Below are 24,840 nucleotides of genomic sequence, written 5' to 3'. Positions count from 1 at the left end.
TCAAAAAGATGCTACCCTAAAACTTAATGGCTAAATATAAAAGCATAAAATCCACCATGGCTGAATCAAAATTGCATGGAATCCCTTCTTGCCACAATACATCTAGCTTCTTTAGACCTAATTCCTATAAAAACAAAGCAAAGAAAAACCAAAGCATAATCTATCCTAAAAAAAAAAAAAAACTAAAAGAAATATGTAAACTAAAAAATAAAAACTTGGGTTCCTCTCAAGTAGTGCTAGTTAAAATTAAGCTTGACTAACTTATTCCAAAACTCTTCAACACACTTCAATCTTTCCCCTTCTCTTTAACAACATAATCTCTTATCCTTATTTGCTTCCTCATATAGCTCCTATATATGGGTTTAGGTTTTGGCTTTTAGGCTTTTTCCTTAGCCACTTTTTCAACTCTTTTCCCACTTTCATTAAACACATTAGGATTGACAAGTTTAAACACAAAATCAAGGAATGGACTTCCTAAAATAATGGGGATATCCTTATCTTTCATGATGTCTAAAACCACAAAATCAGCCCGGAATGTATACTTATGCACTTTTACAAGCACTTTTTTCACTATCCTTAAAAGAAACATTTTAAAACTGTCAGCAAACTTCAAATATGTGCTAGCAAGTTTCATCTTAATAATAACTCTATTTTACAGAGTTATTTCTAGTGCGTTTATGGTTGATTTTTGCTTAGTTCTTAATAAAATAGAGTTCTTTTTACTCTTAAATGGTTGAATTTTTGTTTTGTAGGTTTTTTTGAAGAAAAGAATGATTCATGGTAATTCTTAAAGATTTTTGAAGTTTCTTAATGATTTTTGGATGATTCTTGATTATATTTTAGATAGTTAAGATGTTCTTGAAAGTTCTTAATTTTTATGGAAGTCTTGAAGTCCAAGAATAGGAAAGATGTTCAAGGTTGGCTTTGGCAAGTGTTATGGAGTTAAAGATGATGAATTTGGAAAAAGAAGAGGAAACTTCATGCAAGAACTCAAGTTGGAATTGTGACAATGAATAAGGGTGAAATTGTATTTTCATATGATTGCAAGTCTATGGTAACTTATGTAGGTGCCATGCATGGGATTACTTTCTTCTTCTTACCTTTCCCTCATCATGAACCGGGTCTCTATTAGGCTCTGATCATTAGACTCTTATTTGCCACATTTTGAGAACTTATCAGGCTTTGGCCATTAGCTAATTGCCTTTCATTCTTTAGTGTTATTACTTTGCATTACTTTTTCCTCTTTCTCTTAGTGCCTTATGGTTGGGTACTAAAGAGGGTCACTAATTGACCAATTAGGGTTTCTAAGTTCTTTATGGATATGGATTGGTTTTGAAACATGTTGTTTTGATTCTGCATGAATGAGGTCTGAGCCTTAATAAAAAAACCTAAAAGATCATCGATTGAGGTTTTCTTTTTAAGGGTTACATAAATAGATATATAGGCATGTAGTGCTGTAACGGCTGTTGCTAAAAAGGTGACTGTTGAAAACTTGGTGGGTAAGGTGGTCTAGTGTATTGAGGCTATTATGGTACTTGTATAAACTAGATAAACTAAATTTGGTTATTCGTCTAACTTGGGCCATACGTGGGAATATATGGATTGTTGGGTTACCAGGGGTCTATCTTAAATAATGGATACTTTCTGGGTAGGTGCTTGAACATTGACTTCCCTAGGTATCTTACCTTGTATACATCATACATAGCTAAGGAACTATTGGTATGGGTAAACCTAGAATGACTAGGACTCAGTTTTAAAGCTGTAAGCTTAATATGTAAAGACTCTACAACTTTAGCTAGGAAATCTACCTTAGCACTAATCGCTGTTACTAACCTCGTACACCCTTAGAGCTGCCCTCGAATGTTGTCTTTCATTAGATCATTGACAATTATTAGTCACCATATCCTCAATAAAATCATAAGCTATGTCAAAAGTTTTACTCATTAAACCACCTCCTAATGCAATATCTAAAAGTTCCTAGTGTTAGGCACTAACCCATTATAAAAAATCTAAATCTCCTACCATTTTAGTAGTCTATGGTATGGAATATACCTCATGAGCTCCTTATATCTTTCCCATACCTCATATAAGGTCTTTGAGTCAAGCTAGGCAAATGTAGTGATCTCATTCTGAAGTTTGGCTGTCTTGGCTGGTGAAGAAAGTTAGCTATGAACTTTTGCACTAAATCATCCCAAGTGGTAATGAAATCTGGTGGCATTGAGGCTAACCAACTCTTGGTTCTATCTTTAAAGGAAAATAGAAATAACCTAAGCTTAATGGCATCCTCAGTAACACTATTCTGTTTAAATATATCACAAATCTTTAAAAAATCCTAAAGATGAGGATTCAGATCCTCACTTGAATGACCACTTAATTGCATCGATTGCTATGTCATCTAGATAAGTGTAGGTTTAATCTCAAAGTTATTGGCTTGAATTGCTAGCCTTCTAATGCTAAGTTGAAAACCATGAAAATTGAGCACATTATAATCCCTAAGGGCTCTAGTGTCTTGCTCGACCCTGGTAATGGTCAGATTGATTAGTCTTTTGCTCCTAATCCTCTTACAAGTAGCCTTAAGCTTAAGATCTAAAAGAATCAACTCATGATTCCTAAATGAGTTCATACATGGGCCACAAGAATGCTATACCTAATGAAACCCTCTAAAAATGGAAACCTAAATGTATACAACTAAGGAAAAAAAAGATCACAAAGGGAACCTAAGATATATACACCTAAAACTAAAGCAAGCCTAAGCTCTAGCTTAAGGTGTGTACACTAAAGGGAACCAATCTATAGAAGAGTATGGTGAAGGTTGATATTAACTTAGGACTCTTAAATCCTAATCCCCGACAACGGCATCAAAAACTTGATACAAAAAATCTGTAAATATATAGGCTGGACAAGTAATAATAGAGGCTAAAAAGCTTCAATGTTGATCCCATAAGAATTAGTTAAAAGCATTCCTAGGCTAAGTACCTATTATCTCCATACCTTACTAAAGTTGATTCAGTAAAAAAAAGCATGAAAATTAACTACGAAAATAAAAGTGAATAAAGCATAAAAAATATAAAACTAAGTAAATGAACAAGAACAAGAACAAAAAGTAAATACATGCTATAAAATGTAAAATACAGCAGCTAAATCAAGGTAAAAACAAATTTGAAGCAAAATTGAAGTAATGAAAGTGAAAAATGCAACTAAACTTATAAAACTTGCAAAATCGAAAAAATAAAGCTACAATAGGAAAACTATGACTCCATGAATCAAACCTAATTCTAAATGTTAACAAATTTCATGAAATCAAACTTGAAATAAAAAAAATTAATGCTGTGAAAGAACAACAAAAATTAAATGCAAGTAATGGAAGAAAATTGTAAAATGCAAGCAAAAGTTGAAAAATTGAAAGTAGTTGTGAATCTAGAAACCAAATTTTAAACTAAAAATTTAGACTTAAATTGCAGAAAATCAATGGAATATGAATTGGAAATTATGATAACATAAAGAAGCAATGTGAGAAACTAATTTGAAGAACAATATTGAAAAGAAAGTGCAAGAATTAACTAGAAAAAGTCAAAATTGAAACTAAGTTCACAATAGTATCTACCAATTCAAATGAGAAAAGAATTAGACCTAAAATTTTCTAAAGAGAATGAACTAAAACTAAGCTAAGGCAAGCTAAATCAATAAATTTGCTACATGATTCAATAAAGAAATTGCCTCAAAAACAAGAAGTTTTAGCTCTTTAAACTAAAAAAATTAAATAGCACACAATTTTGGAAAAATAGAACATCATATAAGAAAATTAACCAAAATTACCTTCTACAATTCTATACTACAAATGAACTTCATCTAAGCTAGAACAACCTAGATATATGAGTTAACTACCTAAATCAACAAGAAAATAACATGATTCAACAAACAAATTAGCTCAACAAATTCAACTTCAAAACAAGAGCAGAATTTGAAAAATCAGAACATTATCTAAAAAAATGATCCAAACATCCAAACAACAATGAAATGTAAAGAAATAAACTAAATCAAGTAAGAACCAACATTTAAACAAGTAAAAATAAGGATTTAGAATGAAAAGAAGGCCAACAACTAACTAAGAAGAAAGTAGTTCCATGCCAAACTTATCGGATCAAAATTAGAACTACATTGTCACTGCATCTAGCCAAATCTTCCAAGCTTGATCTATAATTCTGTGGTGTGAGTTTGAGGTTGAACTTTTAATATGTTGTAGCTAATTGGATTAGGAAACTATGAAAAAAATTGGAGTAAAACAAGTAAGATTTGAATGAGATATCATAAAAAAAAGGCAAGTAGGTTAGAACTAGTAGATTCCAAAATAAATTTGAGTATCAACAAAAAATCAGTAGATTTGAGCTAGAAATCAATAAAATTTCCAAGTTTCATTGCCAAAATTGTAAAGAAAACTAAAAAATACTTGAGAAAATGTAAAAGTTCAATCAAAATCAATAGAAGAACATGAAGATCAAGGGCTATTTGGTTGCTAAGAAAGTAAAATATGGTGAAGGAAAATGCATAAATTAAAGAACAAGAAAAAAAATCCTAAGCTACAATCTCCCCAAAATGGTTGGCTCCACTCCTATTTATAGGTAGGAGAGTGGTGGATGAAACCCTAAAAAATCTCTTCAAAATATCTACAATGAGGTGAGCTTCTAAAGACTTTTTTCCTCTTTGTTTTTGTATTTGGTGCATGGTTGTTTGGCTTTTTCTTCAACACTTTGCAAGCTCTTCTTTGATGTGTAATGGATGGTCTAGGAAGTCAATTTAATGACTAATCAAAGTTCTTGAAAATACTAGATTAGCCGCTCTAATTGGTGCTCTTGAACCAGCTTGAAACACTTTGAAATTTTGGTGTTCCTCCTATGCACTATGCACCAACATCTTTCTTACATGCTTTATATATCTTTTTTTGCCTTTGTTTTTTTGAAAATTTTCCAAACATTCTATGAATATTTTTATCACCCATTTTATTTAAAAAAACTAGGAAAACAATACTAAAAAAAATAAAGTAAAAAAAATCCAGAAAGCTCCCTAAGTGTCAATGTTGCATATCAACACTAGTTTAGGCCAATTGCGTAATTTTGCACCAAAAATCCTCCAAATGTACCCAATTTGATCATAATTCCTCATTTTCTCCATTTTTACCTACAAATGAGATTAATGTGGATTTAGAAGCAATTTTGCCAAAAATCCTAAGGAACAAGTCAAAACATAAGTAAAATTACATTAAAAATAAGCATGAAAATACTAAAATTTTAGTGTAATCAACCTCACCACAACCTATGGAACTGTGGGTGAACTTGGAATGGTTAGGATTTGGCTTCAAGGATTTGACCTTAAGGTTCAAAGACTATAAAGATCTGGCTAGGGAATCTATCTTAGCACTCAACACTGTAAGCTCACTAAGTTCATACAGCCCTAAAGCTCTCCTAGGATGTTATTTATCATTCAACCATTAATAGTTATTGGTGGCCATATCCTCTATCAACTCATAAGTAATGTTAGAGGTCTTACTCATCAGGTTACCTCCTATCATAGCATCTAGGATGGTTATAGTGTTTGGTATCAACCCATTATAGAAAATTTGAATCTCTAGCCATATAGGTAGTTTATGGTGTGGGCACCTCCTCAGGAGCTCCTATTATCACTCCCAAGTTTCATACAAGGTCTCTAAGTTATGTTAAGAAAAGGTTGTAATCTCATTTATAAGCTTGGCCATCTTGGCTAAAGGAAAGAACTTAGCTATAAACTTCTTAACTAAATCATCCTAAGTGGTAATGGAATCTGGTGGCATCGATGCTAACCAACTATTAGCTTATCTTTAAGGGAAAAAGGAAACAATCTAAGCTTAATGGCATTGTTAGTAGCACCATTACGTTTAAATGTATCATATATCTCCAAAAAGTCTTAAAGATGAGCATTTAGGTCCTCACTCATATGACTATTGAATTACACTGATTGTTGTATCATCTGGATGATTGCAGGTTTAATCTCAAAGTTATTGGCTTGTATAACTAGCTTCCCAATACTAGGTCAAAATCCATTAAGATTGAGCACAACATAAATCCTAAGTGCTCTAGCATCTTACTCAGCCATGGTGATTGAATGATAGGGTTGTTTTTCCCTTCTAAGTTTCCTAGGTGTAGTCTCAAGCTCAAGATCTAAAAGGATCAACTTATGTCTCCTAAATAAGTGCATACATTGGCCATAAGATCACTAAACTGAAAGAACAATTCTACAAGGAAAAACCTAAGTATGTGTAACTAATGAGAATGAATAACCAAACAAGGTAAGCTATGTACATATAAAACCAAAGCAATCCTAAGACTAACCTATTGTATGTACACTAAAGGTGAACCAATCTATAGCAGAGCATGGTAAAGAATGATATTAGCCTGAGACCTTTAACTTCTAGACCCCAACAATGACGCTAAAAACTTGATTGGACAATTTTGTGAGCACACAAATCATTCAAGTAATAATAGAGACTAAAATTCTAGATATTGATCCTATGAGGATTAGCTAAAAAGGTTCTTAGCCTAAGTACCTATTATCTCCACACTATACCTAAAGTTGGCTCAACCAGTAGTTAAGCATGAAATTAAACTAATTAAAAAGATAAAAATCAAACAAAGTATCAAGCATGATTATAGTAAGATGTAGGCTTACAATTTGTAAACTAAGCAAAGAAAAAGAATGAAAAAAATAGTAGCTAAAATAGAATGCAATGACATTAACATGAATGAAAATGTAAATCTAATCTAAGAATTGAAAATGATAAGAAGACAAAAATAGTAGCTAAAGTAGTATAATCAAATTAACTAACTTTAACTAATTGATAACTAACTTCAACTTCTATAAATTATTCAAGAAATTACCCAAACTTGCTGGGAATTACACGAAAAGAGAATGCACACGAATATTGAAATAGCACTAGGGTGAAAGTAAGGGATTAAAATTGAAAATCTAAGAAAGAAAGAGCATAACCAAAACTTAGGTGCAAGGCTAGAAACTAAAAGTTTAGCAAGCAAAACTATATCTAAATTGAAACAAATTAAAAGAACTCAAATTTAAAATTGCAAAAACAAGTAATGATCTAAGGTAAAAATAGATTAAAGTGCAAGTAATGAGAAAAAAATAGCAAGATCTAAGCTAAAGAATGAAAACTAAAAGTTAAGTTGCAAAACTGGAAACCATAACTTCAAGCTAGAAATCTTGATTTAAATCATATAAAATTGCATGATCATGAATTGGAAATTGAAAGAACATTGAAGAAACAATAAGAGAAACTGAATTGAAGAACAAGAATTGAAAGAAATTACAAGAATTAATAAGAAAAACAAAAACTGAGTTAAGTCTGTAAACTATAAAGTCAACGGAGGAAAATTTAGATTTAGAACTCATTAGAGGGAATGAACTCAAACTGAGCTAGAAAACCTAGATCTACAAGTTTATAACATGAATCAATAAAGAAATCTCACAAAACAATTAAAATCCAAGCTCAATGAACTTTAATTCATATCGAGTACAAAAACTAGAAAATTAGAGCAAGTGTAAGAAAAAGTAGCCAAACAGCATGTAAATACAAGAATTTGAAGGCAAACAAATGCAATTAACAAATAACAGATGAATTGAAGAGTGTAAAGTGCAAGGATTATAAATTGAATACCCAGCTAGGAGAGAAGTCCCTTGAATTATTGTCACTCAAAAAAGATCCAATTATACCATTGAGTTTAGTTACAACTTTGAAATTAGATCTGAAATTGTGTAGATGGAATTTGCAAGAGATTTTCTCCAAATTTAAAAATCAATGAGTTAAAAATCTAAGAAAAAAAATTTGGCTCCAAACAAGCAAGAATTGAAGTATCGATCTAAAACCACAAAGAGGTCAAAACTATAAATAGCCAAACAACTTTAAAGAACACCTGAGATGAATTGAAATTGAATATAAAAGCTTAATAATCTTGAACTTTTATTGAAGAAATCATAATGTGCATTGAAAATTAAAACGAGAAAGGTAAATTTTAATGGAAAGTAAAAGAAAATTTTCTTCTAAATAGCCTCTAAATGAACTATTTAGAGAGAGAAAATAAAATGCATAGAAAATAAAATACAAAGACTAAAACTAAAAATTCCTAAAAATGTCTTATAGACTGCCACTTTCCTGTATTCATAAACTAATGGGAGGTGCTTCAGCCCCTAAGAATGCAACAAAAAGTTTTAGCTAACAACCATTCTTCTAGATCCTTCTTCCTTAACTTCTTTGAATCTTTTACTTACTTGTTGGCTTCCTCTTGTCTTCCTTTTACTTCAAACCTCATTCTCATGATCCAATAAGCTTTAAAGAGTCATCATCATAGGCAGTAGGAAGCCTTCAAATATCCATCCCAATAGCTTTACTTGGCCCTTGTTTGAATCTTCAAGTTTTCTACCACACTTTTTGATCACATGACCTATGCATCCAACAACCTTGATTGAACATTGCTTTCTTATTTTGGTGCTAATTGTAACCTCTTCTTCCTTCATTTTGCTTCCAAAATACAGGCGATTAAATGGATGATTTATGCATTATAAATTTGGGAAAAATTTTGGAAAATTACAAGTCCAAAAATAGCTTTTAACTACACTAATGCACTTATTACCTTTTAAACATTTTTAAAAATACTACACAGGTAATAATGCATAAATGAGCTAAGAAAAACATTTACAAATGAAAAGCATGAGGATTAAGACTTGAAATAAAGTTCTATTAAGTTCAATTGAGCTAAAGAAATCATAGAAGAAAGGGTTAAGAAAAGCTCCAATAAGTGACAATAAAGCACAAACACATTAGTTTTAGCCTTTTCTAGCTTTTAAGACAAAAAATCCTCCAAAATAAGTCCAAAAACTCTAAAACTCCTCATTTTTCATATTTTCACTACACATTAAACATTTATGCATTTAAGAGTATATTTGAGCTAATTTCTCAAGGATAAAGCCAAAATTCAAGAAAAATTACACTAAAAAAGGTAAAAAAATGCTAAAATTTTAGTGCAATCAGAAGGTTGATGTGATTCATGATGATAAAGAGCATAAAGACTCTATGGTGCCTTCTTTGGGTCTTATTACTCGTTATAGGGCCAAAAAGTTACAATCAGTCTTTAACTTGTAAATTAGACAGAATTCAGTCTAAATGGAAAACTTGAATAATGAGGCCATGGAGAAGAAGCCTATGACGATTACATTGCTCACTTGCAAAATTAGGCTTTTATGGTTTTTTGCATGAAAGTGAACTAAATTCAACTATTGCATGTCATGAGCCTTATATATGGGTTTTTACATGTAATGGGCCTCAATTGTGGGCTTCACATTTAATGGGCCTCACTTATAAGCTATTGCTTGTGAGAAATTAAAGGTTGAAAATTTACAACTAAACTAGTATATTTATGTAGATTATATTTAAGAGTATCTTAGATATTTTCTCTCTAGATATTTTTAGAGTATCTAGATATTTTTGGATAGATTTTATCCTACCAAATCTAGGAGAATATCTTAAAAGTATCTTAAATATTTTCTCTCTTTTTTTTATGGTAATATTTCTTAGACTTAGGATTGAGTCTTATTATAAAAATACCAATATAGTGTAATTGAATACAACATTGAGACATTGAATAAAAACATTAGAATTGCATTCTTGATATGATGCACCCTAATTGCAGAAGTTTATATAGTTTGTAAGTTTAAGTTTCAATAAGAAAAAAAAGTAAGATCAATGAAAAAAAAAGGCTAAACCAAGTTTAATTAACTAATACGTTTGCACACCACAACCAACTAAATAAGGGTGATTCACCACAATCTTCAAAAGATAGAAGGAAGAGTTATAAGAATTAGAGGTTATTCACCATAAAAGCAAGAGTTGTTTTGATAAGAATAAAAGAATAATACAAGAATGCGATTATGATATTTTTATTTAATGCCTCAATATTGTATTTAGCTACACTATGTTGGCCTTTTTATAATAAGGCTTAAACTTAAGTTTAAGAAATATTACCATAAAGAAGAAAGAGAAAATATCTAAGATACTCATAAGATATTCTATTAGATTTGATAGGATAAAATCTATCCAAAAATATCTAAGATACTCCAAAGATATTCCCCTAGATTTGGTAGGATAAAATCTATCAAAAAATAGAAAAGTTTGTATAGCCAAAATAAAAGCAAATAAAATTAAATATAATCTGCCTAAATGTACTAATTTAGCTACAAATCTTCAAACCTCTAATCTCCTACATGCAACAACCTATAAGTGAGGCCTATTACATGCAAAGCCCACAAGTAAGGTCCATTACCTATAAAAACCCATATATGAGGCTCATGACATGCAAAAGCCTAATTAGTTCAGTTTCATGCAAAAACCTATAAAAGCCCAAGTTTGCCAAAGTGTCATTGCAAGTGAGCAATGTAATCATCAAAGGCTTCTTTTCCATAGTTTTATTATCCAAGTTTTTTATTTAGATTGAATTTTGTCTAAGTAATAAGTTAAGGGTAGATTGTAGCTTCTTGGCTCTAGAATGAGTAATATGACCCAATTAAGGCACCATAGGGTCTCGATTTTCATAATCATCATGAATTACATTAGCTTTCATAATATTTCCATAATGGATCACATCACTAGCAATTTATCTATTTACACCTCTAAGTTTTTTATAGTAGCTGCTTGCTCTAAAAGGTAGCAGATTGTCCTTAGATGAGATTGGCTTGATTCATTAACATGTTGTTTTAGTACTAGAGAATGGAAGAGCATATGCCTTAAAAAGAATTTTTTTTCTTAAGTTAGGGGTAGGTGTAGTGGGCATTGAGGCAATGGGTACTGAGAAAAACTAAGAGGATATTGGGGTTTAGAGCTAAAGGATTAAACCCTGAGTGTTTGTCTATGAAATGTTCAAGTGGTTCTTCCAACTAGGGTTATATGGGAGAAAGTATGGATTTTTTTACTACCTACTAGGCTGAGTAATAAAATAGGTAAGATTAATCCTAATAGGATAATGATCTATTGAATGATCACTTCAACACATCTTGCAACTAGAAAAAAAACTAATGGAATAGACCAGGCTAACAAAATAGATTGGGTTTTAAGTATGGCTAGATCCTAAAGCATCCATTTTATAATGAGTGCTATTATTTGGGTAGTAAGAGAAATGATAACATCGATTTTATACATGACTACTAGTTTTTAAAGATTTTATCTCTCGAATGTCCACTAATGATGGTTCGTAACGATCTCCTCAATAAGCTTATAGGCATCTTCAACAAATTTGCTCATAAAAGATCCTTCAGTAGCAGTATCGATAATGGATTGGTGGTGTCCCAAAAGTCCATCATAAAAAATCTAAATCTCAAGCCATGGTAGAAAACCATGATGGGACACCTCTTATAATTCTTGATACCTTTCCCATGCCTCATATAGAAGTTCAAACTCCTGCTAGGAAAGTAATGTTGTTCTTTATTTTTGTTATCTTTGCAGTAAGAACTTTGGCATAAATTTATGTGCCAAATCATCTCACATGATGATTAATTCAAGAGGTATCAAAGTAAACCAGCTTTTAGCCTTATTTTTAAAGAGAGTGGCAACAACATAAGAACAATGGCATCATTAAAAATTCCATTATGCTTAAAGGTGTTGCAAATTTTAAGAGAGTTTTCGAGATTGGTATTTGGGTTCTCACTGGCTAAACCTCCAAATCGAATAGAACTCCAAATCATTTATGTGATGGTGGGCTTAATCTTAAAAGTGTTTGCTTGGATTGTTGGCTTTCTAATACTGGCTTGAAAGCCATAAATGTTGGGCATAGCATAATCCTACAAAGTTCTATGATCAAGTGGATTGGCCATGAGATGGGTAAGGGTAGGATTTCCTAATATTTTTTTCCTAAAGTTTCAAAGGGTTTTCTCATTTTTAGGATCTGAAGGAAGAAGATCAAGGCTCCTAGTCCTACACATGTGCCAATCATCGAGTTGCAGGGTAATAGAGAAATAAGTGAAAAATAAAAATACTAAACTAAAAATAGACAAATAAAATAGAATAACAATATTTACAAGAAACAAAATGCCTGACTATACCCTAGTGTGCCTTTATTGATATTAACCCTAGACTAAATGTGCCAAATCCTTGGAAACGGTGCCAAAAACTTGTTGCTACTTTAAGCATATTGCAAGTGTACGGGTTACAAAAGTAATGATACAAGCTAATGATACATGCTCAAATATAATGATATAAGTGTTGGTTGCTACCATTTTTGCCGCTAGCATTTTTTCTAGTTGGCTTCATGATACAAGCTTATTGGCCACCTTCATGAGCTGAAAAAAGTGCAAAGCTTAGACAACAGGAGCAACTACCTTAATTGGTTGACCTAGAAATGAAACTGAATTGAGTAGCCAAGAGTTTATTACTACGTCAACAGTCGAAATGGAATTTTAAAGCCATTTGATTAGCTTCTAAAAACCTAAGAGAGGACTATAAAAGAGACATTTTCAGTTGCTTAAAAGGGAGCCCTTAGTCACCTCGTAGATTTTTAGTTTTTCCTCTCTTTTGCCTCAAGACTACAACCCCATGGCTATTTAGTTTTGAGGTTGCTTCCTTTAGGTTTTCTTTAGTTTTTTATAGTCTATTAGCTTTTTTATTTACTTTTCTTGTGGTTAAACATCATAGCAATTTGTAAGATAATTAAGTTTTTAGTTTTTAATACAAAGTTATTGTTTTTATTCTCATTTTCTATTTGTAGTTTATGTTGCTATGAAGTTTTAGTTTTAATGATTTTTTACTATCTTCCTTCATGGCTTCAATAGTATTTTCAATCCTTAGCTCCCTTACTTTGTAGCTACACGTCCATTTCATTTTTGTAAGCTTAAAAAAGCTTTGTTTTCCTTAGGCAAATTTAATCTTTTCCATTCAGTTTTACTTGTTTTTGAGCTCTAATTTGTAATTTATTTTTCCTTTATATTTTTTTTATGGCTGTTAGGGCTTGATAAGGATGGTGTAAGGTTGTCATTAGGTAGAGGAATCACCTAAAAGGCACCTTGTCACTTGAACTAATTATTTTAAATATTTATTTGATTTATTTTCCTGATTATACTTACTACCATTTAGTTTTTGTATTCAACATTTAATTTTAATTGATTAAGCTTGCTACCCCAATTAATGTGCTTGTTAAATTGCCTTATTTTCATGTTAAATCCATATGTTTAAATGTTCAAGTTTTATAGTTACTTTCAAATTTTCTTACTTTGCACTTTAATCTTTGAATTATTTACTTTTAAATGCAATCTTTATGTTTGGCACTTTAAATCACATGCTCTTATAATTTCATAATCTTACACGTTGCTTGATTTATTTGTCTAATCCTTAAATATGTACTCTTTTGCATGTAGAGGCTCTTGGCCATGTAGGTCTTCATCATGGAAATATTTTCTTCTTTGTCATTCCATAGTTTTCATGCACTTTTTTTATTCATGTTGTTAACTTTGAGCATTACTTAGATAAATTTTAAGTTTGAGCTTATTTATTTTGAGTATGATCATGCAGCGATTACATTTCTATTAGACATGTTAAATTTCCATGCATTTTATTTTGTATTTTAGTTTAGGCTAAGAGTTCAATTTGGATATTTTAAGCTTAATTCATGTAGGATACTTTAGTAATTTCCCTAATTGTTTTTAGAGCTTAATATAATCTAGTTGCCCAATTTTAGTACTTAGCTCTAGGTAATCATAAATTAAATGCCTATGAAGATGATACTCGATACTTCTTATCTCTATTACTTATACAATCCACATACTTGGCACCATTGTCGAGGATTGAAAAATTAGTCTAAGGTTAATATTGATAACAACCATGCTAGTTTGTAGTTCGGTTCACCTTTTTTTGTAAATATTTGTAAATATTTATTCTCCTTTTTGTTTTACTTTTGCTTATTTGTTTTTATTTGCTTTTTTTTATAGTTTTTTTATGTCAAAATATTACACTGATAAAGCCAAACCGCTTAGGAACTATGTAATATCCTTTGTTAGTATATCGCAACCCCATTGGTCATTAGAGAGCATAAAGCCTAGGAGTTCTTTTGTTGAGAGCGATTTAGTTTCTATTATACCCTTGTCCTCATAAATAGCTATCCTAATTGAGAAGATAGATGCCATTAGAGCTCGGTATGTTTGTTCTTTCATCACGCTTTCTTTGATTTCTTGATAACTCTATTTTATATAGTTATTTTTAGTGCTTTTATGATTGATTTTTGCTTAGTTCTTAACAAAACAAAGTTCTTTTTAATCCTAAATGGGTGAATTTTTTGTTTTGTAGTTTTTCTTGAAAAAAAGAATGATTCTTGGTAAATTTGAAGATCTTTGAAATTTCTTGATGATTCTTGGATGATTCTTGATCCTATTATGGATAGTTGAGATGTTCTTGGAAGTTCTTGATTGTCTTGAAAATCTTGAAATTCAAGAATGGGAAAAAAGTTCAAGATTGGCTTTCACAAGTTTTATGGAGTTGAAGATAATGAATCTTGAAGAAAGAAGATGAAAATTCATGCAAGAACTCAAGTTGGAATTTCAATAAAGAATAATGGTAGAATTATACTTTCACATGATTGTAAGTCCATGGTAGCTTGTGTTAGTGCACATGCATGGGATTACTATGGGATGACATGGCATTTAAGAGTTTCTTCATGGTTAAGGAAGATGATGTGGCTTGCTAAGGTGGTAATTCTATTTTTTTTCCTATTTTGAATTGGATTTCTTTTCTTAGTGGTGAAGTATTCCTAATTCTACTTAGAGTATGATTTTGGATAGGTTATAAATACAACTTGTATGAGCATTTAGGAAGCATTTTGGATGAAGTTAATTTCTTATTTTTCTTTTAGAAATAAAGTCAAGGCACAAAAGAGAGGATGGAGGTTAAGATGGAAGGATTTGAAGCAACTTTATGGAAGCTAAATTTAGTAAGGCCAAAAATTACTTTGTTAATTTAGCAAGATTCTATTTTTGGTAAGTAAATATATGGTATGGAAGAGTTGCGACATGATAAGTATGGTATAGTAAAGATCTAGAAGCTTTCTTTTAATAGTCTTAATTGAAGAAACCAAGTCTAATTGAAACTATGAAGTCTTCTTGAAGTCCCACTTTAGCCAAACCTACTAAAGGTTTCATTAGGATTTCATATTATAAAGTTTAGGGTTTCAATATTTTAAGGTTGTATAAATTGGTTAATTTAAATTATGTTCTAGTTTAATTTGGTTTAATTGCATGTTCTTTAATTAATTTAAGTTGTTTACATGATTTAAAAATATATTAGGGTTTTTGTTTGAGTTAATTTGCATGAATTGCATGTTGTTTTGATTAGGGTTATAATCGGTTTAGCTTATTTGTTCTGTATAGCATTTGGTTCTTATGCTTTTGATTTATATTACATGTTTAGTTGCTTAATTGATTTTGGTTTTATATGTTTTTAGTTATTTCTAGTTTATTTGATCTATTTTATTTATAGTATTACATCTTTTTAGAGTTTATTTGATTAGTTTCATATCTTTTAATTGATTTATCCAAGTATAAGAAAGGGTGATACAATTTTGGTACTTGATTCTTTAATATATACAATTTTCATGAAAATGATACTTTACTTACTCTATATTACTTGTATGATTCTGTGAGCTTGCAAATCACCTATCATTTCTTGGTTACACAATCACAATCGAATTTCAAGTGATTACACACATAATGGAACTTCAATTAGTAGAAGCTTACACTTGAATAAGTCTTAAGTTAGCCATTGTTTATGATTTTCTTTAGGCTATAGTCACTATGCAATCTTTGTGGAAATCATTGTAAAGTGATATTTAGGAAATTGAACTTGGCTCTAGCATGTTTTTTGTTTTACTTGTCGTGAAGCAAAAGTTTTAGTTTAAGGGTGTGATAATTCTATTTTTTTAAGAATTATTATAAGACTTTTTGATTAATTTTATTACTTGATAAATTTTGCTTGATTCCTAGCAAATTAATTTAGTTACCCACATAATAGTATTTAATTGTCTCATGTGTTGGAAATTACAAGATTAAAAAGATAAGGTGCCAAAGAGGATTAACATGTCCTAAACTGCATTCAATTTTTTTTTTGGTCTAGTTGTTTTTCCTTGCTACATGTCTTTAACCATTGATTGGAAGTAATTTGTGCATTGTGCGGAGTTGCTTGAGCTTAGGACATGAGATGCTTGTTGCCAAAGTTGTGAGCTGAATGAGGAGTAAAAAAACAAGTTAGCCACCAAGCCATGAAGAGAGAATACCATGAGCCAAGCTAAAACCTTAAGAACAAAGGAAGAAATGAGCTGCTTAAAGAAAAATTGGGACAAAAGCATAAGAAGACAAGAAATAGTAGTTGGTAGTTCTTGCCTACCTCAGTTATAGGCCATAATTCTTCAATTTGGGTGCATAAGAATATGTTGCTAACTTGGTGCATAGGTGGCTACATCATGGACTATCATTGGGTGGATTTAGAGAGCTAAAAGAATGTTACATTTTTTTGCATTATAAAACCTGTTGTCATTGATTTACCTCACTGGTTACAATTGAAAATGATATTGCTGGTTGCTACCACTTTGGTAGCTAACATGTCTAGGGATTTATATAGCGGTTATTATTGCGGTCATTATGGTCATCGCAGTTGTGAATTTGTTTTTGCATAATTTATTATAAAATTTAATAATTATAATTATAAAAACCCTTATTTAATGATTTTAAAAATAGTTTATTACACTCTATGTTTTTTATTTTCTAAAAAAATTATTCATAATTTTATTTAGATTATAATAAGCATTCATATTTAGTTTATCCACAAAATTTTTCTTGGCCAAGTTCATATTCAATATTAATTCTAGACAAATCAAATATTAAGAAAGCATAATATGTTAAATACCAAGCATCTATATTTAATAAAATTACAAACTTAAAAATATAATAATTTCAAATTCCATCAACTACAATTATTGATATATATTTTAAAATTTACCACATGGTAGAATGACAAAGAGGATCAAATTCTACATCTTCACTTTGATAGCCAAGTTGACTCCATCCACATCCCTGTGGCCTTTGTTCTTAATACATTTGAGGTGGAGGATATATTTGAAGATGATACATTTGTGGTAAATGATACATTTGGGGTGGAGGTGGAGGATACATTTGAGGTGGATAATAACCATATAGAGGTGGATAACCATGAGAAGGTTGAAAATTAGATTGTTATGGTCGATAGTAATGTCCTTGAGTACTAGTAAATGATTCATTATACTCAAAGTTACTAGAATTTGGTCTCCCACCTGAAGATAAAGAACCTTTAGAAATGTCATAGTGGTGCTTCTTGGCTTTTCCTTTTGATTGAGCTGTATGTACACTTTAACCCTTAATAGATTTAGTAGATGGATTTACTCAATTATCTATCATATTAATGAAAAGTCCAACAGTAGCAACAAGCCTAAATTTTCTTCTAAGTGGACAGTAAGGTCAATTTGCATCCATATTATCACCAAAATTCACACTATCACCATTACCATCATCTAGACTTAAACCCCTACCATCATCACTCTAACTCAGTGTTGGACTTAAACTTGAATGAGACTCATTCTTTTCTTGAGATTGGCATGATTGTTCAACATTCATTTCATTATCAGAATTATCTACAGTAGCCAATCAGAGTTTTGACCATCTAATAGAGGATTTTCTTTCTCTTGCAACCATTCTATTAGTGGATCATCATCTTAAAAAATATGGTCAAGGCTAATAGGATTAAAACTATTATTTATCTCATAAATGCTCATTCTTTTCTAATGTCTCATCCTCAACCTCATGTTGTAATAAGTATATACAAGTTTCTGAAGTCTTTAAAACTTCAATCCGTTTCTTGCTTTGGTGTGAATATAGCTAAATCTGCTCTAATTACATTCATAATTTGATGCAAATGTTGTTTCACTAAGCACTTTGATTACTAGTTTTTGTAATTTAGGAACACAAGTGTCATATATCATCCACCATTCAACTGTATAAAATTATTTAAATTAAATTTGAATACGCTATACAATTAAATAATATAAATAAATTATAATTATTTAATTTACTTGGATTCATTTGCTTCCAAGCTCTTTGTGCTTGTGGAGTACCAAATCTTTCATGCTTGTCTCGAAATAATAACAACTGCGTCGATTGAAAATACAATAATAAATGAATAAATAAAAAATAATGTAATTTTTAATACATAAAATAAATGTTAAAGTTATAAAATAGTATTAAATATTAACTTGATTAATCATTCTGATTTGAGTATTTATCAAAAGTTCTAATCTTTCAATAACTGCATTTAAACCTTCTAATGTTTCTTTAAATACATTTGCCCAATGTTCCACTTCAAATTGAAATTGTGGATTTAGATAGTAACCTAAACATAATTCATAACAATATTATATTAAAGTAATAAAAAATAAATATATATAAGCAATTTAAGTATAAAAAATAAACATATTTTTTAAATGCCATCTATATTCTTGGTTTACTTACTAGCTGAATGCAAGTCAGAGTGTATGAAACTCTATCTATTATTAATAATCTTTTCATATTTAGCAGAATAACGACAATTTTGTTGAATTACTTATTGAGCTTTATCCACAGCCTCGTAAATAAAACCCATTGTTAGTTTTTCTTCACCATCCGTAAGGCGTAACATTTTTACCAAAGGCTCATAAACTTTTGTTATATTGCTTGTTTTTTTCTAAAAATCTTTTCCTAAAATAATTTTCTTGGCTTCATAAACAGGTCTTGATTTTTGTTGTCCCCATTTTGATTATTTAAATTCCTATATATTCATCAATAAATTTTTAGAGTAATATATTTTAAATTAATATTTTAAATAATGATATCATAAAAATATGCTAGATTTAAATAGTTGTATTAATTACTAAGTGCTAACCTTTGAATTGAACATCTCTCAAACCTTGCTTTTGCCTCGTTATTTCTTCTAACTGTATGAAATGAGTGATAAATCGGGTAAGAGTAGGATGAAGTATTTACTTCCCTTGTGTATATTTCTTCATCAAATTAACAGTACAAATGTGATTGTATATAAAACAAGTCACTTTTTTTGCATCATCCAAAACCTTTACCATAATTTTTTTCTTGCCAATATCTTCAAGGCACAAGTCAAAACAATGAGCTAAACATGCTGTCCAATACAAATGTTTTCTCTTCTCCATTAGTCTTTTTCCTATAGCCTTAAGTGCTGCCTTATTATCAGTGACTATTTGAATAATGTATTTTTTTCCAATTTCTTTCACAGCTTCATCCAATAATTTGTAGTAAAAGTTTGCATCTCTACTACAAACACTTGAGACATCTACAGATTTCAAAAAAATGGTCCTTTTACTATAGTAAACAAGGAAATTAATTATATGCATTTGATTCAAGCTGTTTGTCCAACCATCACACATCAAAGTGACACCCATTTCATTCCAATGAGCTTTTTAATCTATTAACCCGTTCATGAACTTTTTGATACTCAGACTCTAAATACACATCTAAGACCTCATAAGGTGTTGGATGTTTTACATGTTGGCCAACTTCTGCTGCCATAGAAATCAAATTATGCAACCATAGAGAATTTGCTAACTGAAATGAAGTCGATCATATATAAAAAATTTTGATACTAATTCACCCATCTTTCTTCTTAATATCTTTAAAAATGAATCACTTACTTTTGGTTGCCTTGAACTTTTACTTTTAACCAATTCATGTATAGCTCCCTTTAATGAAAATTCAGACTCATTTAGAGTTGATTTCCTTGTTCTTTCTTCAAAATATTTAGCAATTAAGCCATGAAAGCTTCATCCCTCCTTTTATATGTTACTCTAACCGCTAGTTCTTTGTTTGAACTCTTGTCTTCTGTGCCACTTATGTTGTGATTGGATACTATCTCGCATGACTTGTTTAGCAACGATGTCTTCATCAATAAATCCTTCATAATCATCTTCTCCTCTTACCTGTGATAAAAATTCATTTTTTTTCTTTTGTTGTTAGCTTTTTTTTATTTGCTTTCTTAGAGGAGTTTCATCATACTTTCTCTTACTATACTTATGAATAAAATAGTTAAAAAAAAGGAGAAAATTAGTTGCACATGCTTATGTAAGTTTATAATTTTTATTAAGAAATTAACAATAACATTTTCAAAAAAATTATAAAAACATAACATACCAGTAACGTTGGGGCATGATGTAATATTGCCGGTTTTATAAGCAATGTGTTCCTTGAAACATGTTATTTCTCCTTTTACAACTTTACCATAAAGTTTACATGAAACATTTCTTTTTGTATTTGGCATAGGTGTTTCAAATTGCCAACCTATATCATCACTTAACGTACCCTCTACTCCTTTACTTGGAAACTCTTCACATCGTGGCATACTTGCTATTTTGTATAAAAACAAAATAAACTTATATTTATAAATATTAATGTTACTTATTGCATCATTAAAAATTGAATTCATGCTAAATTTTTTAATTTTTAGTTTTTAATCTTAAGAATAATAGATCATAACACGATAAATTTATTAAGTAACATAATCTTTTTGATACACTAATTAATATAAAATTTTTTTATCACAAATAACTTTCAATAATTGTATAATAAATACAATCTTCAATAATTACACAAAAATAATAAGAATTAATCTAATATCAAAAGAATTGACAACAATATAAATACCAAAACAACAAAAAAAATTATTAAATTTTAGATACAATATTATAAATTAATATATAACACAATCAAAATATAATATTTAATTTTAATTATTTTTCATCTAACTTATACAAAAAAATTTATCAAAATTTTTCATCTAAAATCTCTATATATATCATATTAAATTATTAATCCCTTAATTTTTTTAATTATAAATCTTCAATCCCTCTAATTAGATTTTATCTAAAAAAATTTCAAAAATTAAAAATTTTCGAACTTATATTTTTTTATTTTTAGTTTTTAATCTTAATAAGAGTAATAGATCATAAAATACTAAATATATTAAATAACTTAATCTTTTGGATACACTGATTGATATAAATTTTTTTATCACAAATTACTTTCAATAATTATATAATAAATAAAATCTTCAATAATTACATAAAAATAATAAGAATTAATCTAATATCAAAAAAATTGACAACAATATAAATACCAAAACAACAAAAAAATTATTAAATTTCAAATACAAAATCATAAATTAATATATAACAAACTTAAAATATAATATTTAATTTTAATTATTTTTCATCTAATTTATACAAAAAAATTTATCAAAATTTTTTATCTAAAATCTTTATATATATTATATTAAATTATTAATCCCTTTATTTTTTTAATTATAAATTCTCAATACCTCTAATTAAATTTTATCTAAAAAAAATTTCAAAAACTAATTACAAAATTAAACAAAAAATTCATCCACCCCCACCCCTACTCCATCCAACCCCACCTTACCCAATCTCACCCCACCCATCCCACTCCACCTACGTGCCCCAACTATCCCCTAATTTTGCCTAACCCTAACAGACCCAAGCACCCATCTCACTTTTTTCTGTTCTTCTTCTTCATGCTTCTAGAATCTGGGGCTTGAGAATTTTTTTTTCTCTCTCTTTTTTTTTTCATCTATCACTTTCTCTCGTATCCCCTCATCACTATCACTTGCCTAGTGCCTACAGAGTACCTCATTTATCTCTTTCAAACTCTCCTAAAGATAGACATCATTTTACAAAAATTTTGCAAAAAAAAAGGTAATTTAACTTCTTTTCTTACATTCTTTGATCTTGATTATTGATTGAAAACTTGTGGCTGATTTGAATTTAGATAATTTATGGATTGAGCTAGGGTTGCTGCCAAAGTGCCGATTAAATGGTTGATAAATAATTTGCCTGTTTTCTAACTTGTTTTTAGATTGATTTTGATACTGAAGACCTGAGGTTTTGAGTTTTTTTTTTTTTTGCTTTTGCTTTTACTTTTACTTTTGTAAGCTTATTGCTTTATTCTAACAGTGTTGAAAAATTTTTTTTCTTATAACATGAACTGGTGATCTGTGAGTAGGAAAATGAGAATAGTAGCCATAACGGTTCGTTATTATTGCTATTTCTTGTTATGCCATTTTTTTTAGCTGTTACACACTATTTTAGTTGTGAATGAATTTTTCAATCGTATTTCCTCCAATAACGATGGCAAGTGGTGGCATTACTGTAATTTTGTGGCTGTTATTCCACTATTTGATTCCCTGGACATGTCTTCTAGTTGACTTCATGATACAAGCTCATTGGCCACCTTTATGAGCTGGAAAAAAATGCAAAGCTTAGACAACATAGCAGTTACTACCTCTAATAGCTAAACCTAAAAATGACGCTGAATTAAAAAGCCAAGAGTTTGCTACTACATCAGCAGCTGACATGGCATTTTAAAGCCATTTGATTGACTTCCAAAGACCTAGGAGAGGATAATAAAAGAGACATTTTCAGCTATTAAAAAAGGAGGCTCTAGTCGTCTTGCAGATTTTTATTTTTTCCTCTCTTTAGTGCCTCAAGACTGGCAACCCCATGGCTATTCAGTTTTGAGGTTGCTTTCTTAGGTGTTCTCTAGTTTTTGATAGTCTCTTAGCTTCTTCATTTACTTTTCTTATAGTTAAACTTCATAACAATTTGAAAGACCATTAATTTTTTTAGTTTCCAATACAAAGTTCTTGTTTTTATTTATCATTTTTTGCTTGTACTTTCTGTTGTTGTATAGTTTTTATTTTTAATGATTTTCTTCTTGTTTTCCTTTAAGATTTTAGTAGTATTTTCAATCCTTAGGTCCCTTACTTTATAGCTACATGTCCATTTAATTTTTGCAAGATTAAAAACTTTGTTTTCTTCATGCAAATTTAATCTTTTCCATTCAGTTTTATTATTTTCCAGCTCTGACTTGTAATATGTTTTTCCTTCATATTTCTTCTTTTTTACAGCTGTTGGTACTTGATAAAGATGATGCAAAGTTTCTATTAGGTAGAAGTATCACCTAGATGCCACCTTGTCACTTGAATAAATTATTTTGAAATTTTGTTTGATTTATTTTCCTGATTATGCTTACTACCATTTAGTATTTGTATTCAACATTTAATTTCAGTTGATTGAGCTTGTTGCCCTTGTTAATATGCTTGTTAAATTACCTTATTTTCTTGTTAAGTCTATATCTTTAAATGTTCAAGTTCTTTAGTTACTTTTAATTTACTTAATTTGCACTTTAATCTTTGAATTATTTACTTTTAAATGCAATCTATATGTTTGGCACTTTAACTTACATGCTCTTGTAATTTCATAATTTTTACATGTTGCTTGACTTGTTTGTCTAATGCTTAAATATGTACGCTCTTGCAATTAGAGGCTCTCTGCCATGTAAGCACTACCAGAAAATGAAAGATTAGTGGTAGTTTTGTAGCGGCGTTTCACTTATAAATGCTACTAGCTTTTGTATTTTTATAAAACTTAAGGTGTTTATTATCAAAATGCCACTAAATATTCAAATAATGGCATTGTTCTTGTAAATGCCACCTAAGACTTGATATTAGTGGTGTTTCTCGACTAAGACGCCTTGAATAATCCTATTTTAAAAATTTAAGTGAATACTAAAGGCATTTTTGATAGAAAATGGCTTAAATAATCTTGTTAAAAAATTGATAGGGATTTACTGAAGGCATTTTTGGCAGACAATGCCTTTAATAATCCCTTCATAAAAAAATGTATGCGATTATTGAAGGCGTTTTCTATAAGAAACGCCTTTAATAATTCCACCAAAAAATTTCATAGCTTATTGAAGGCATTTTTGGTCAAAAATGCCTTCAATAAATATTATATCAAAATTTTAGGATCGTACAGATGTTAACCATAAAGTTGTAGGTTCGATCCCTCCCTTTAGCCTTTTTTGGTTTTTGCAGAGATTATTTGTAATTGATTATTCTAGGTATTTTCTTGGCAAAAACGCCTTCACCAATTGCTTTAAAAATTTTTTGAGAGAATATTGAAGGTATTTTTTGCAAAGAAATGCCTTTAATAATCCATAGAAAAAATATGGAACCGATTCTTGAAGGCGTTTTTGGCCGAATTCGTCTTCTATAATCTAATTAATAAATTTTTAGTTAGGATTATTAAAGGTGATTTTTTGTAAAAAATGCCTTCAATAATCCATAGATAAAAGTTGAAACAGATTCTTGAAAGTGTTTTTGGCTCAAAACGTCTTTAATATTCCAGACAATAAATTTAAATGGTCAGATTATTAAAAGTGATTTTTTTCAAAAATGCCTTCAATAACATTTTGTTAGGGATTATTCAAGGCATTACTAGTAGGAAAATGCCTTTAATAATCGATTCAATTAATTTCTAGTTGGTATTATTGAAGGTAATTTATTTTAAAACAGCTTTACTAATCCATAGAAAAAAGTTGGAACGGATTCTTGAAGGTGTTTTTTGCTCAAAATGCGTTTAATATTCCACACAATAAAATTTTAGGTGGGATTATTGAAGGTGATTTTGGTAAAAAATGCCTTCAATAACATTCGTTAGGGATTATTCAAGATATTTTCATGCTAAATATGCCCTTAATAATCCATAGGAGAAATATGGAACAGATTCTTGAAGGCGCTGACGTTTTTGGGTGAAAGCGCCTTCAATAATCTAATAAATAAATTTTTAACAGAAATTATTAAAGGTAATTTTTTTCAAAAATGCCTTC

General features: G+C 29.8%; 1 non-coding gene across 1 annotated transcript; it reads left to right on the top strand.

The window, feature by feature from the left end:
* The first annotated feature begins 5,636 nt into the window (after window positions 1-5,636).
* LOC149519276 (small nucleolar RNA R71) lies at window positions 5,637-5,743 on the top strand. The gene has a single exon (XR_016341974.1). It is a non-coding gene; the product is annotated as a small nucleolar RNA R71 (small nucleolar RNA).
* Window positions 5,744-24,840: the final 19,097 nt, after the last annotated feature.

Source organism: Durio zibethinus, chromosome 4, assembly GCF_047325235.1.
Source record: "Durio zibethinus cultivar Kanyao isolate XHJ-2024 chromosome 4, ASM4732523v1, whole genome shotgun sequence".
NCBI classification, from domain to species: Eukaryota; Viridiplantae; Streptophyta; class Magnoliopsida; order Malvales; family Malvaceae; genus Durio; species Durio zibethinus.
The sequence above is the reverse complement of the archived record's forward strand: the minus strand, read 5'-3'. Positions and strand labels throughout refer to the sequence as shown.